The sequence below is a fragment of the Prunus avium genome, chromosome 1 (genome assembly GCF_965620075.1).
Source record: "Prunus avium chromosome 1, drPruAviu1.hap1.1, whole genome shotgun sequence".
Lineage (NCBI taxonomy): Eukaryota > Viridiplantae > Streptophyta > Magnoliopsida > Rosales > Rosaceae > Prunus > Prunus avium.
Window position 1 is genome coordinate 19,204,798 of NC_142284.1, and position 15,548 is coordinate 19,220,345.

The following is a 15,548-nucleotide window of genomic DNA, read 5'->3' on the forward strand; positions in this document are numbered from 1 at the left end:
AGTTGTTGTATCGAGGATTTTGTTGAGAAGGCGGAGGAGACCAGCCTCGAGGGGTCTCTAAGGTCTCCCTAATAATTCTCCTATGGAACGTTCGTGGGCTTGGCAACCAATGAACGTTCCTACTATGAAGATCTTTCTTCAGAATTTTCTTTAGGCTAAGAGGCCAATCTTGGTCTCCCTTACTTGTTAGCTGGGGTTCTAGAATAAGAAAATTGGAGGTGGCGGTTGGTGTTTGGCTAGATCTATTATGATGCTCACAATACATTTTTGACTTTGTATGAAGAACTATGATGCTTTCTTTAGATCATAGGAGGCTTTCTTTGACAGTATCTGCGTAGTGATGGGATGTGTGCCAATGGTTTTGTGGTTGGGTGATTGGTTGGATATATTCTGATACCCATAATACGTTTTTACTATGTACGAAGAACTATGATGCTTTTTCTAGATAATAGGAGGACTTCTTTGACAGTACCTACGTAGTGATGGGATGTTGTTTTAAGGGTTTTGTGGTTGAGTTTTAGGTTGGTTTGTTTTTTATAAGTTGTTTGACTCTTCTGTTTAGTCAATAGCATGAATGGTACTCTTTCCTACCCCGGGGTTTTGTTTTCTCTGAGAAGGTTTTAATGAGGCTGCCATTAACATGCTAGTTCTTACCATATAATGTTCCTTTCGGTTGAATGAAATACCATCATTTCTATAAATAAATAAAATGAAGCTTTTTATGAAAATAAAAATAAAAATTGGAATTCACATCTGGGCAATAAGTGAAGGGAAAAAGTAGTGGAACTTAGGTGGGGAAATTTTTTAGGTCTGCTATGATTAAATAAGAGACGAAATAGGGAGATGCATGGCTGTTGTGGGAGGATGGGGATGGGGATGGGGATGGGGAGGGTGGTAGGGGAAAGCAGAGAGGCAAAGCGAGAGAACAGTTGTGTTTTTCGTATTTTGATTGAATTTTCTTCATATTTTATTGCACCTAAGCAAAAAAGTTGGCCATGCACATGACACCTCATCGCTTAACAGATTTTCTAACGGTCAATCTATCGGCAAAGTCACATTGGCTAATAGTGCTACAAACAGGGACCAAAGTAGCCAAATTAAAAACACATGGACTAAATTGGCCAATGGACTAAAACATAGGGACTATTTTAGCATTTAAGCATTTTTTTTAAAGCCTGTAAAATTCACCTATTCACAATGGTTGTTCAATAGTTCAATGCAATGATACAGTTCAATAGCTTCATATCAATAGTTATATCTATTTACACTTTCTTTTTTACATAATTAAATAAAATAAAATGGATAAATTGAATAATAATAAAAATTGTACGATTGCAATATTCTCAAAGATCTTTAAAAAGAGACCAATTTTGAATATATTTGAATTTTTTTATTTATTTTATTGCATTGAACTATTGAACAACCATTGTGGATGCTCTTAACAACATAATGCACTAATTGCTTTTATTTCAATTTTGTATTGGCATGTGGGTCCCATGGTTAGCCTATTGCAATTGCAATAAAGGGTTCATCATATAGCACCCTCTATAGCAATTGCATTTATTGCAATGAACTAAATCACACAATTGCAAGTAAGATTTTACTATTTTAGTTCAATTTCATTAAATAAAATTGCATTGATCTTAACCATAGTATCTACAATGGTGAGGGTCGTTTCAATTTTATTTCAATAAATTGAACTTTTGGCTTGCAATGGTAAAGTTCAATTCATTTCAAAGATTAATATTTAATTTCAAGGATCAATAGTTCATTTCATAGGTCAATAAAATGAACTGTGAAATGAAATTCATTTTAATATGTTGGCCCACCATAATAACTCTACAGCCTCTCTCTTATTCACACATGAACACCATACTTTCTACTTTTTTCATTACATTTAATTAGTGTAAACTAGCCGTTGCAAGTGAGACCGCAGTTCAGTTCAATGGCTGCCAAAAACGTTCAATAACTTGAACTATTGAACTGAATTGGAATGAACTGTTGAGCAACCATTCCGGAGGCTCTTATAATTACATCATTTAGAAGGCGTATTACCTTTTTCGCACTTTCGTTTGTGTCTCCCCTGAAATCTTCTCTCTCTCTCTCTCTCTCTCTCTCTCTCTCTCTCTCTCTCTCTCTCTCCTCTCTCTCGTTCACTCTATGGTGTCTCTCCGGTTCGATCTCTCCTATCCTCTCTTCCTTTATTGCTCTCTCTCTCTCTCTCTCGTTCACTCTATGGTGTCTCTGCGGTTCGTTCTCTCCTATCCTCTCTTCCTTTATTGCACAGCGGGTTATTCATCAAGGTTAAAGTACAAAATCTCTCTTCCTCACCCTTTGTAACTGTAATTTCAAATTATGATTGTAGTTTAGTGTTTGTAAGAAATGGATTTGTATACCCCTACCTAATTTGAGTTAGGGTTGTGGTTTCAGAACAATTGTGGTTTATGAGTTCTTTTCATATAAATTTTGGTAAGGGGAAACATGCTTTTGTGTGGCATAACTGGGGAAGAATGAGTGAAGCAAATTAAACTTTACCTGATTTGTTTACACCATGATCAACCAAGTGTATTCAGCATTAGACAGGCACACCAACGGCCAAAAGGAAAGAAACAATCCGAAAAGAACATATCAGCCTGCAGAAGACAAGTGATATCACCACCTTCTTACCTGCCAAAGGAAAGCCTCCTTCCAAGGCGGCAACTACCTGCCGAAGCTCCTAACTACAGAACCTAGTTTATAGGGACATGTGTCGTCTCCACAGCAGTTTGCACAAAGTCCCACATTGAAACTTTGTGCAAAACACCCCTTTTTATTTTCCTATAAATAGGGAACAAATCCTGAGTAAAATGGGTTACTACTTTCTCACATTTACTGTTACTCTGCCAAAATTACCACATATAGCTAACTTAAGCATCGGAGAGCCTTCGGCAAGCACCAAACCAGTGTCTGAAGCTTGACGATCGCTTCTTCCTTATTTTCTTCTGCAGGTCTCACTCGTGCCGAAGGTTTCGAAACCTTCTCGCCTTGCTGAAGATCCACCACTCCCCTACCTAAGTTGACCTTCCCCAAAAGGAGCATCAACATGATTAATAGATGAGCCTTTTCGTTCCTTTAATATATTTAGGTATCAAACTCCATTCAGTCCTGGATGTTAATTGTTCTTTTTACCCAATTTGGATTTAATGTTGTACGCGCTAGAGCTTTTGTAAAGTAATTTTGCAGAATTTTAATGTATGGTTGTGTTTCTGAAATTGAATAGAAAGCATGGAAAAACATGCTTCTCAGGAAAAAATATCGAAAAAATTCAGCGTGGTTTTTCTCACGAAGGTTCCGAAAAAAAATTCCTACAAAGAAAGAGTTTATGTAGAAAAAGTTCTGTGGAGTTCATAATTGCATAAAAGGAGTCAAAGCCCTTCTATAGGTTGGGCAAGGGCCGGGTGGATTACCTTTCATTTAAGGAGAATGTAACTCTCCCTTAACCATGCCATCAGTTTGGATAATCAAAATAAATTTTACTTGAAAAAAATTAATTTAACCAAACCACTTCCAATGGTTTAGGGTTAGGGGAATGTAATTCGCTCCTTTAACCATTAATTTCATATTGGATCGGATAAAAAAAGTTTAAATTAAAAAAATTAATTTACCAAATCAAACTAAACCATCAGTTTGGTATAGTCAATATGTAGATTTTTTTGGATCAAATGCCCGCCTCTACTCACAGTTTTCCAGAGTTAATTTGGTTTATTCAGTGATGGGCCTTGATAATGAGCTAGCTCAAATGTGATATGATTATTTCTTTTCCAACTTATATTTACTTTTGTCATTTTTTTTCTCCCCTCAGATTGGATGTCGTTGGTGAGGAGTGCGCCATATCATCTTTTTATGAAGTTTTGTTTATATTGGTTTTATACCCTGTTGTTGTGATCTGGCTACGAGTGGGCATCGAAACTGCAAAATTGGCAAATTGAGCTGAATTGGATTGAAAAAAAAAAACGGTTAAAAACCGAATAGACAAAAAAGTCAACAGAAAGTAAAAACTCAAACCAAATCGATTCTCAAACCAAATCGATTCTGGTGCCGATTTCACATCTCAGAAAATTGGATCAGACCAAACTGAATCGGTCAAATTTATTATTATTATTATTTTAATGATATAGCCCTTTATGCCTATTTTAGAGCCCAAATCATTTAAGTTCAAGAGCCCAAATGAAAGCACATCTTTTTTCCTCTTCTTTTCGTTCTCTCTCTCTCTCTCTCTCTCTCTCATTAGAGCACTTCCATAGATGTCAATAGCCCTTGCAAAAGGCCCCTGGGCTTGAAAAACCCACTCCAACAATGAATTGCAGCCTGGCAAATTGAGCTAAATTGGATTTTTTTTTAAACGGTTAAAAACCGAATTGACAAAAAAGTCAACAGAAAGTAAAAACTCAAACCAAATCGGTTCCAATCGATTCTAGTGCCGATTTCACATCTCGGAAAATTGGATCAGACCAAACCGAATCGGTCCAATTTATTTTTATTATTATTTTAATGATATAGCCCTTCATGCCTATTTTAGAGCCCAAATCATTTAAGTTCAAGAGCCCAAATGAAAGCCCATCTTTTTTCCTCTTCTTTTCGTTCTCTCTCTCTCTCTCTCTCTCTCTCTCTCTCTCTCTCTCTCTCTCATTAGAGCACTTCCATAGATGTCAATAGCCCTTGCAAAAGGCCCCCCGTGCTTGAAAAACCCACTCCAACAATGAATTGCAGCCTGGGCAGATGATTGGCTCCACCAAGACTGGGCAGGCTCGAAGGCAAGAACAACCCGAGCTGTTGACTGAGGGCGTTGATGTTAGTGTTGATGCTAGCTCAGAAAAAAATTAGAAAAAATACCAAAAAATTCAGAATTTATTTTTATAAATACCTAGCAATTTTTTATTTATTAATCTCATACGTTATAAATAAAATTAATTCTATGTGAATAGTAATTGCCTTTGGGTTGCCAGGACAATGGGTGAAAAAGCAAAATAAAATTAAGGCTTATTATCACAAAACGTACTTAAGGTTTATGAAACTATCAAATTGCATCCTTAATGTTTTTTTTTTGTCATTCATGGTCCTCAAGGTTAGTATGTATGATCACAAATGGTCCTTGTCGTTAGGTTCCGTCAAAAACTCCGTTAGTTTGCTTGACGTGGCATATATATATATATATATATATCACAAAACATCCCTGAGGTTCACGAACCTATCACAAATGGTCCCTGTAATTTTTTTAAATTTTTTTAATTTAAAAGTCATAAAATTTTGGTTTTCTTTTTTAAATCTTATGAATTTAAAATTATTTAAAAATATATATTGTATTTTAAATACACATGACACTATATTATTTTAGATGTGGGCTCCACATATATGTCACATCAACAAACTAATGGAGTTTTTTTTTAAATAATTTAAAATTCATAAAATTTAAAAATGAAAAAACTAAGGGTATGGTTCATAAGTGGTCCTCAAGGTTAAAATCCTTATATAAATGGTTTTTTCATTTTAAAATTTTATGAATTTTAAATTATGTTTTTAAAAAAACTTCATTAATTTGTTGATGTGGCATATATGTGGAGCCCACGTCTTAAAAAAATATAGTGTCATATGTATTTAAAATACAATATATATTTTTAAATAATATAAAAAAGAAAACCAAAATTTTATGAATTTTAAATTTAAAAATTTAAAAATTTTGCGGGAACCATTTGTGATATATGCCACGTCAGCAAATTCTATGTGAATAGTAATTGCCTTTGAATCTCTCTCTCTCTGTTTCTCTCTCTCCTTAACAAGCTCGTGGCGAGAGCCACCCACCAAGGGGATGAAGGGTTTGCGATTTGGGGGCGCCTTCACTTTTCTTATTTTATTCACTTTTCATACTATATGAAAATGACATATGTAACCTTACAGTGTACCGTTGCATTGTACACCGCATATAATTTAGTTTGCCCAAAATAGTCGCTACACAATCAAGTCTTGGTATATCACGTGTTTTATATATTATTTTTTATATCATTTCTTCTGTTTGTATCTGTTGAGCAAGTCTTTCTTGATCATTTCTGTGGTATAGCAAAGTCTTTCTTTATCATTTCTGTGGTATAGCATCTCTATGTAACTCTCTCTCAGTGTTTGTATCTGCCGAGCAAATCTCACAAGCGCAGCCAAAAATGCTGCTTACAGGTATGTTTCCAAAACTGAGTTCTAATCCTGTCCATCCATTTATGTCATGATATTCTTGATTCTTTCATATATCGAAGTTAGAACTACTTGTTATTATGACTTCAAATTTTTTTTTTGGGGTTTTTTTTTGCCCTTTTTTTTTCGCGGTTACAAGGAGAATTATGACTTTACATTTTCTTCCTGCGGCTGTGTGAATAGATTAAAATTTTTTTCTTCTTCCAGCTCTGAGCAGTTGGGTTTTTGTGGAAAAGAGGAGGCTCATTGAGGTGTTTCCGGAGCATGTTCAGAAACTATGGAATCTTTGGGAGCTAAGAGTGATGGTTTTGATCAGCCTCACCTTGCAGATTTCACTTATTCACTTTGGCAGCCGCAGGAAGTATAACGTCAAAACCAAAATAAGAGTCTTCCTCTGGTTTGCCTACCTAATGGCAGATTGGGTAGCAACTGTTTCTCTTGGTGTCCTCTCCCAGAACCAGGGAAAGTCCAGCAGCTGCGATGCCAAAGGGGGTTCTCCGGGAGGCGACAAACTAGACGACGAGCTCTCTGCTTTCTGGGCACCGTTTCTTTTGTTGCATCTTGGCGGCCCAGACACAGTCACAGCTTATGCTTTGGAAGACAATGAGCTGTGGTTGAGGCACTTGCTTGGACTGGCTGTGCAAGTAGGTATTGCGCTATACATCTTTCTTATGGCCTGGAAGATTAGCTGGCTTTCAATTCTTACTATTCCCATTCTTCTTTCTGGGCTTATCAAGTATGGAGAGAGGACATTGGCCCTGAGATCAGCAAATCGCGAAAAGTTTCGTGATTCAATGCTCACTCGTCCTGATCCGGGACCCAACTATGCAAAATTCATGGAGGAATTTTCTTTGAAGAAAGCTGAGGGGTACAAAGTGAGTGCTGAAGATGTTGAGGTTCAAGTTGGGGTGGATGAGGTTCATGTTGCAGTTGCCGATGTTGGTTCCAATTCTGAACCAAGCATAGTGGTCAAATCGCATGACTTGTTCAATACTTTCAAGCGCCTATATGTAGATCTCATCCTTAGCTTCGAAGATCGAGATGGTAGCCAAATCTTCTTCCAGAAGCTTGGCTCTTCTGAAACTGCCTTCAAGGTAGTTGAGGTTGAACTTGGATATGCCTATGATGTATTCTTTCTACACCAAGGCTCCCATAATTTATACTCGCCGGGGTTGTTTCTTCCGTACCGTCACTTTCTCCTCCACCTGTCTTGTGTTTGTGCTCTTCCTGATAAATGTGAGGCACAAGCACGCACTCACTGATTTGATTATTACTTACATATTGCTGGTTGGCGCCATTATCTTAGAGATCTATGCGTTGGTTTTGGTAATTTCCTCTGATTGGACGACACTTTGGTTGAGCAAAACAAGTTGGTACGGTAAAACACCCTCTTCACAGCCTCCAGGTATCCGAAGAACACCCTCTTCACAAGTAACCAGTGTGGTTCAACAGGCAAAAAGGCAGAGGTGGTCAAATTCAACGGCTCAATTCAATTTGCTTAGCTTTTGTCTCAAAACTAAGCCTTCAATTCGTCGTGAAAGCCCAAAATCTGTTTGCATGCAGAAAGTGTTAGAGATGAAGTTGTACAAATTCCTAAACCAAATCTCTGATTACCTAAAGCAGTGGCTCTTCAGTCACTTACTGCACAAGTTGGATGAAAAATTGGAGATGTTCTTGTACTTCACTCGTGAGCCGATCTCCAATGAGTTAAAAGAACTTATTTTTCACCACTTCTTACAAAAATCGCAAACTAAGGGAAAGCTTACAGAGCTTTGTGCCGGTAGAGGGGACCTTGTCCTTGATCAGTTTAAGTTCCCTGATTTCATGACATGGACAACAGAAGTGGAATTCGACCAAAGCATACTTTTGTGGCATATTGCCACAGATCTCTGCCATCACTCTGATGCTACAAAAACTTCAGCCACAGAATATTTGCATCGTGAGGTGAGCATGCAAATAGCAGATTATATGATGTATCTTCTTGTCATGTGTCCCTTCATGTTACCTATAGGAATCGGACTGATCAGGTTTCAAGACACCTGCGCTGAGGCCAAGGAATATTTTGAACAAAGAAATCGCACGAGTTCAGTTAAAACTGAAGCTTGTGAAATGTTGCTTCGCGTAAGCACCGAAGTAAAGCCCGCCAAAGTGAAGGGAGACAGAAGCAAATCTGTATTATTTGATGCATGTAGCCTTGCATCATCACTTAATAACCAAAAAGAAAAGAAGTGGGAGATACTGAGCCAAGTATGGATTGAAATTCTAGGCTATGCCGCTAGTCATTGTCGAGGGAATTTCCATGCTCAACAGCTTAGAAGAGGCGGGGAGCTTCTTAGTCATGTCTGGCTCTTGATGGCTCATCTTGGAATCACAGAACAACTTCAGATATCACAAGGACATGCGAGAGTGAAGTTGATTGTGAAGTAGCAAAAGCTTGTCTCAAGCAACGACATAAGAAGTTTGGCAATGGTATTATTGCCTAACTGTGTCCAAAGTTCCAAATTCTTAGCAACAGTTAAATTGCAGAATATGTTTTGATTTGGCATGCCCTGTTAGCGAGAATATCCCAAGTGTTTCTTGTTGTACATGAAACTGCCTGAATGAAGAAATCTCATGCTCTTTCATTCATCTTCTTGCAAATTTTCAGTACGAAGCATTTCATGCTCTGAGATAAACGTTTTATAATCTGCTCCCATCTTCTTTTCGAAGGAACTGTGTCTGCATTATCTTCTATTAAACTAAGTAATTATTAAAAAGTAAAATAAAAGGGCCGAAAAGTTTAAAATTTGGAATTACAAAAAAAAAAAAAAAAAAAAACTTGAATTATTTTTACAAAAAAGACTATATATACTCAGGATCGACTTGGCCGTTTTTATAATTGTCCTAATGTTTGTTTTTTTTTTCCTCGTCAACAACAACAGCCTGAAACTTATTTGACAATTGTTCTTCTACTGTCTACATTACAACTTTGGCATCATTTTTCTCCTTTACAATTTTGGTAGAGGCACAGCTGGATTTAGACTATTTTAGTTTTCATCTCAGGAGGGTTGTTAGCTCCATTTGCTTCCTGCAGCAGACTACCAGTTTTAAGGACTCTTTCTGCTGCACAACAACAATAAGTTCACTTTCTTCTTCAGGCAAATTTACAGTGACCATTGATTCTTGGAACCACTCCATCACCATTTTGTTTGCCATGCTGCGACTCACATATATAAACATATAGTAAAACATCATACAAATGAACAAGACAAATTTCATTTCATAATATACTAATCACTGGTGCTGCAAATTTTCTGATCAACTTTGAGGATTGCAGCAGGGGTTTCAAAATAGAAGAAAAACAAGAAAGGTTAATGTTGTTTCATTTTTTTCGCTGGGCAAGTGAACCACATGAACTGATGTCTCTGATACATATCTGCTTGTTGGACTTGAGGATAAAGTGTTAGATTAGATTCCTTGCTCATGAAGGGTGCAGTTAAAGAGGAGAACAGAGAACATAAAGACGATTCGCCAAATTACATAATTAATATGTGATGCAGAGGATAGATATTATTGACCTGTTTTTCATTATTATTTAAAGCAAAAGAGACTCAGATTTCTATTTTATGTTCCTCTGGTTCTTAAAACTTACTGTCTGTGTTTCTTCTGAAAGGTGTGTTTCATGTAAGAGTTTTCATCACTTCTCAATTTCACATGAAATGCTAAAATTCAAGTGGAGATACAGAAGCTTGATACAGACTGAATTGGTCAGGTTTGTGACTACCAGTTTCAACCATTGAGGTCATAAGTGCATACAATGTAGTGAAGCGAACAATATGAAAAACCAAAGAAACTGACAGACAACAATTCTTACCGCCCAGAAAGCAACCTCTTCAATGCAAATGCCACAGTGTAGCAAGGGATTTATCTTATGATTAGTTCCCCATTTTTGGTTTTCATTGATGTTTGTTTCTGCCTCTTATGCACAACAAATTCCTTTGGCATATTTGTCAGACTCGATTCCTTTAAGGTCCTCCAATTGATAAGTGTTGCTGGTGCTTTTCAGGTTATGACAGCATCTGATTTCCAATTTCTGGAGGTTCTGCATTCCTCTAGGTTTTCCAGCACCCGGTCTCAGAATTCAAAGTGAACCAAATGTACCTTGTTCAAAAGCCCAAGATAGACTTGATACAGATACCTGGAAAAGTAGTAGGTATGCTCATCAAACACAGATATGTGGCAATGGCGATCATTTATTGGAGCTTCAATATCGTTACGCTGCTCCCGGGAGCTTGATGAGCTGCTCGACTCAAGAAGCTGCACAATCTTTGGCGCTAGCCATGTCTCTGGGTTCAGTATTGACGTCTTTAAGGCTGCACTGGAAGTATTACCATAGCTCCGTTTGAATTCATTCCCTTCGCAAATCCTGATGGCAGGCACCAATCCAGGCACCCAAGTGCCCAGCAATACAACTTGGAATAATATTCATAATCATACCTTCTTCATAAAGATCATGAACATATATGAAGATGTTTTGTTGCCTAGACCAAATACGGAACCATTCATTTTTTTAGGAAAATTTGCATAAATACTACCTGAACTTTTAAACATGTTTGCAATTACCACCTAAATTTTTAATTTTAATTATTAATCACCTAAACTTTATAAAGTGTAGCAATTTACCACCTACGTGTACCTCCGTTAAGATTTCTGTTAAGTCAAATCATATTATAATTAAGAAAACTTAACAAATTTAAAAATAAAATAAAAAAATCAAGCATATTATCTCTCACCTCCCCCAACATCTTTCTCCTCTGATACCAATTTGCATTTTAAGGTGAAGTCTTACGAAAAGTGGAAAATATGCTCAAGAGTGCTAAACACAAGGATTAAAATATCGGCCGTGCAGATAATATCGGGCCTCCAATTTATGGATATTTCGGGGGATATATCGTTATCGTTTTAGGTATCGGGAAAAAATCAACAAAAATTACAGATATAGGCATTGAAACACATAATTTTGGTGTAAAACTTTCATAGATGTTATCTACATTATCAATGAATGTATTGAACAAATAAAACTCAAAATTTACTAATAATAAAATATACATATGATGAAATATAAGTGGTATGTAATGCGGGTTAATGAAAAGTTTGAAAATAAAATGTTGATTAGAATGAATAAACCATGCATAAATCTATAGTTTGTAATTTAGATAAGTGTCCATCTACATAATTGAAGAGCTCCTATGAGGTTCAAACAATGAGGAACAATCATCTGGATTCATACAATAGTCATACTAAGTCATGTAACCCCGAGCAGTTTGTAAGCCATTTTTGAACATGGTGCACATAGGTCTCTCTTGAGCTCCCTACTGTCCTCCCATATATGAGATAGTTAGGATTAACCCAACTAGTAGGTCCATAATATGTTTCATCATCTTGAGCTCCATAACTAGTTCCACTAGAATCAGACATGACATAACCATAGCCATCATCAGGGACGGATCCACAGAGGAGCAAAGGTGGTCAAGTGACCCTTGCAACTCTGGGATCTGCCATTAGAGGGGAGAAAATTGACCCCTACAAACTGCTCGACGAAAGTCCCCATAGAGCGCGCAGCGCTGCTCCTACCCAGCGCGCAGCATCCTCCAGCACGCAGCGCTGCTTGCGCTTCCTTGTTTCTTTTTTCCCTTGAAGTCAAAACGACGTCGTCCTATATATATTATGTATTTAAAAGCCTATGTCTATGTTATATATTATATGGTTCTTTGTCTGCTGGTCCAATCAAAAGCTTTTCTTCTTTTTTATTCCCACAGCTGAAGACACGCGCATGCATGATGTGTCCCACTTCCTTTTTTATTTATTCTTTATGCCCTTTTGTTCCTTCATTGCTACTTCTGGTCCACTTTTTCTTCTGTATTTTTTTCATCTCAAATTCCCTTTGGTTTGTGTTTCATTTCCTCCTCTTTGCTGTAGTTTCATCTCAAAACGACACCGTCTAGGACCAGGTCACTTTACTTTTTTTTATTTTATTATCATGTCCTTTTGGACAGGTTTTTTTAAAATTCCGAAATATGCATATAACAATCTAATAAACATGTTCCTCATAATTTTTTTTTTTAAAAACATGTATGTAATTTTTATTGCATTTTCATTCATTTCTACGGGTCTTCTATATGTAAAAAATTGTGAGCTTATATATGTTGACCCCCGGAGAGCAGATTTCTGGATCCGTCCCTGGCCATCATAAGATTCATTTGAGTTAGTACTAGGTCTAGTTCCTATGCTCATAGACAGGGACGGACCCACAGTGGGGTCACTGGGGTCAAACGACCCCATGGAAGCCATGGAAATAGGCTTGGAGGTCCACTTTAGCTGGCTGTGTGACCCCTTGGATTGCCCTCCAAGTGCTTGATGTTTTGCCTGAGAGGAAGAGGGAAGAAGCTGCGCGCAGGAGGAAGAAGAAGCAGCGCAACGTGCTTCTGTTTTTTTTAAAACACCTTGTACAAAACGACGTCGTTTTGGCCAAGGAAAATTTTTAAAATAAAAAACCCTTCCGTATCCCTCCATTCTCCCACGTTTGTTTCCTAAGTAGAAAGCCGTAGGTTCGAAACCTACCTGGCGCGTTTTCTTTTTAATCTTTTTAACTTGTTTTGTTTTTGGAATCAGCCAGTCAACTTTGTTCCATTTATTATTATTTCTTCCTCCCAAATTCCAATGACTGGCTTAGAAATTAGAATCCATGAATGATGAGCTTTACTTGTAATTTTATCTAAGGATGACCACAACATGGTTTTATCACCACTATTTAACACTTAAGAATTTCTCCACACAAAAAAATTAAAAAAACTTGTTTTTCTTCATTGTAATTAGAACAAAATGCAGTAACCAACAGATTGGAACAAGATGTGCAGGCAAAATATCTGACCCAATAAAATTTTGGAATTTTTTTTTCCAACAGTGCTAAAACCAATATTACAAAAAAGTCTATACAAAGCAATGAGTTCTCCACTTGTTTTCCAAGTACAACATTTCACCATACCAACAAACTGAGCAGCTTATCTGTGCAAGTTGCAAAAAAACCCTTAAAACTCATCTCCCAATTTCTATTATTCTTTTCTCAAACCCTAACCCCAAGCTCCCCAATCCCCACCTGTTGTAGTATCGCCGATGTGTTTCCACTGCCGCCGTCCACTACATGTTGTGGCACCACTGTTGTTGTGATATTTCTTATTTCAAGTAAGTTCCAAATCTTAATATCAAAATAAGGATGATGTATACTAGTTTTAATTTAATGGAAATCAAATTTATAATCGCCTGGATGAAATTTATGATTTATATGTATTGGTTTGATTTGTTGGATGAAGTTTTTGCTTATTTTTGTTGATTAGGTGGTTGTGATTTTTTCGTTTTTTGGTTAATTGGCATAGGTTTGGTTTGAAATTTTACGAATTGAAATCACTCAAAAACATACATAAAAAAATGACAAATTGAAATAATTCAAAGTATATTTTTCCAAGAAAGGAATAAAATTTGGAAGAGAAAAAATAGATAAGAAAAATAACCCGTTCTTAAATTTTCTTTGGAACATTTACACTATGACCCTACGGGCTTCGGATCCTGGGTCCGTCACTGCTCATAGATCCAAAACTGATCGCTATGTACTCTTCAGATGGATTGGAGGTATGTGGGCAGTGGACTGTGCATAAATTCTTCATATTAGTAATTTATAGGGTTCTGGGAAAGGATTAGCTATTTTTGGGTTTCAATTTGCTTCAATTGCCTTCAAAACTTCTGAATATTTTTTGGGTTCTGTTATGGGTATCGGGAAATATCAGGGATATCAGCAAAATATCGGGGATATATCGTCGATATAAGGGAAGATATGGCCTTACCCCCTAGTATCAGTGTCGACAGTTGGAAATACCAACATATTGGCCGATATAACGGTGTATCGGCCGATATTTCAATTCTTGGCTAAACATACCCTAGTTCTAATACATTAAAACCTTAGCAATCATGTCATTTTCCCTTTTTCTTTGTGCTAGTAAAATCAAAATTGGCAAACCTAGTTATGGCTGAATTTGTTATTGATTTGCAGAGCTTGGCCTATTGTCTGTGCAGTAGGAGGGATGGGTTGTTTGTTGTGGGCTGTGGCCTTTTGGCTGGGAAGGAGGCTGTCGTGAAGGAGAAGGGGGAAGGGAGCTTGTGGGATAATTAGGTTGAATAGTTTTTTTTTCTTTTTAATTATGTTAGTTTTAAAAAATGCAAGTTTTCAATTATAATAAATTGATTTGGAAAATAATATATAATAAATGGATGAAAATGTCCTTTAAAATATATCACATGTTCAACATATGACTTTATTTAATGGAAATTTTAACGGAGTTACAAGTATGAGGTAAATTGCTACACTTTGCAAAGTTAAGGTGGATAATAATAAAAGTGTTTAGTTATGTAATTTGCATGCCCCTGACTCGGAGTAGAGTAAAATTTTAGTCTCGGTGCTAGATAATTATATGACAATTAATATTAAAGACATCTTTTGTAATAACTTGTTAAGTTATTCATGGACAAGACTAGTTGTTTTCAACCATGATATTTGGTCAATTGTCATAACAGTAAAATAACTATAGTCCTAGGAATATGAAAGTGGATATGAGAATTATGTAATGAGATTACATACATCGAGACTTATCATGATTCCTAATCCTGATTATGTTCCTGGTCATAGAAATATCAATTGGGCGTTGATATTCCGCCAAGACCAGTACACACAGTATCTTCTCTATGTGTAGAGAATGACGAGGTCTCAAGTCATTGAGTGTGACGACACCAAGATACTATGCAGGTGTTCACGGCCAAGCATCATCCTCACCGTCCTTTATGCCCAGTCACTTTTCTCTTAGAGGGAGCTCAAGCATAAGGACTTGTGCAAAAGCAAAGGGGAAACGACCAGTTGGCTAAAGTTGCTATTTTTAATTTAAAGTATTTTCAATTTCCGTTTTGTTTAGTTTGAAGTTTTAACAATAAACTTTAAATTTTGTTTTTGGCATGCAAATTTTAATTATAAACTTATTTATTTTATGAATAAGTGGTTTTTTTTATTTATTCAATAAGTTATGTATTTTATTTGTTAAATATATTGAAAGAACCATGACTTTCCTTTTTCCTTAGTGTAGGGGCCCTTTTCTTCCGGCAGCAGGTGGGCTGGGCTGATGAAATTGTCCCCTTTGTCTGAGTTCGAAAATTAAGCCCCAAAATGCTTCAAAAGGGCAGCAAGGCCTTAGGCAGTATTTTGGTTACCTTCACCAACAAAAACAGCAGCAACTTACAGATAACTTCTT

General features: G+C 36.7%; 1 pseudogene across 1 annotated transcript; it reads left to right on the forward strand.

Moving 5' to 3' along the window:
- The first annotated feature begins 6,047 nt into the window (after nt 1-6,047).
- Nucleotides 6,048-8,847, forward strand: LOC110752138 (uncharacterized; annotated as a pseudogene). The gene is made up of 2 exons (XR_015833471.1): nt 6,048-6,204; nt 6,427-8,847. The product of XR_015833471.1 is annotated as an uncharacterized LOC110752138 (transcript).
- Nucleotides 8,848-15,548: the final 6,701 nt, after the last annotated feature.